The sequence below is a fragment of the Diplotaxodon limnothrissa genome, linkage group LG11, assembly GCF_057381915.1.
Source record: "Diplotaxodon limnothrissa isolate DT_005_m linkage group LG11, D_limnothrissa_male_GT1.1, whole genome shotgun sequence".
Classification (NCBI taxonomy): domain Eukaryota; kingdom Metazoa; phylum Chordata; class Actinopteri; order Cichliformes; family Cichlidae; genus Diplotaxodon; species Diplotaxodon limnothrissa.
In genome coordinates, this window is record NC_140606.1 from 17,331,453 (window position 1) to 17,332,710 (window position 1,258).

Below are 1,258 nucleotides of genomic sequence, written 5' to 3' on the forward strand. Positions count from 1 at the left end.
CCCATTACACATAAACGTTTGGGAGGCCTTATATCTTTAAACTATGATCACCCCAACCGGTCGCAGCAGATGGCCGCCCCTCCCTGAGCCTGGTTCTGCCGGAGGTTTCTTCCTGTTAAAAGGGAGTTTTTCCTTCCCACTGTCGCCAAAGTGCTTGCTCATAGGGGGTCATATGATTGTTGGGTTTGTCTCTGTATTTATGAAGCGCCTTGAGGTGACTTTTGTTGTGATTTGGCGCTATATAAATAAAATTGAATTGAATTGAATTGAAAATTGAATCAGTGGCGCGGCTGCCCCTCTGTTGGTCTTCCATGGTCTTTTGTGTTCTGGGGGCCTCTGGATGTCTGGAGTTTTGATCTCCTCCATACCCGCTTCACACCCTGGAGGACGGGGCTGAGGCCCCCCCACACTCCCTAGCAGATCATTACATGGAGAAACCTTTGGAATGCAAGCATGCTGATCCACACAGGTATGCACACATGGGTATTCACAGACGCGGACTAAAGCTTTCTTGGCTGCTGCCTCAAAGCACACTGTGCGCTGTCTATCTTGCGTGCTGCACAATATTGTTTATTACTTAGTAAATACTGATATCTATGACTAGCTAGTTTATTGTGATGGTGCTTTGTTTTCTCTATTATTATGTTGCTCTTTGTTGTTTGCTGTCTCCTCTGTTTGTTTGTTTGTTTGTTTTTTTTTCTCCATACAGGTGACCCAGGAGTTTTTTTTTTTTTTGTCTCTCTTCCCCCCCCTTCTCACCGTCTCTTCTCCCCTTTGGTTTTCTTTCTTTCTCTCCCCCTCTCTCTCTCATTCATTCCCCCTGTCCTATTTATTTAAAAAAAAAAAAAAAAAAAAAAAAAAAAAAAATGACAAAGGATGAACTGAAGCTCTGCCATCACGTAATGTCGCATACTGCTGTTTCTGATGTCATTTAGGAAAAAAGAAAAAAAAAAAAAGAAAATTGAATCGTCTGTAGTAAACCCAACTTTTTTTCCATCCTTCCATCAGCTTTCAGAAGGGATGCAGGGGGACTGGAGCCTATCCCAGCAATTATAGAGGGTGAGAGTGTACACCCTGGGCAGGGCACTCGCAGATACATAGAATAAAAAAATGCAGAATAATTAGGGATCATTCTGCAATATGAAAACACATCTAGAAGTCCAGGAGTGAAAATAGATCCAGTCTGTATAAGAAAATCTATTATTTTGGTGGTGGCGATCGTGGCTCAAGAGTTGGGCGTTCGTCTTGTAATCGGAAG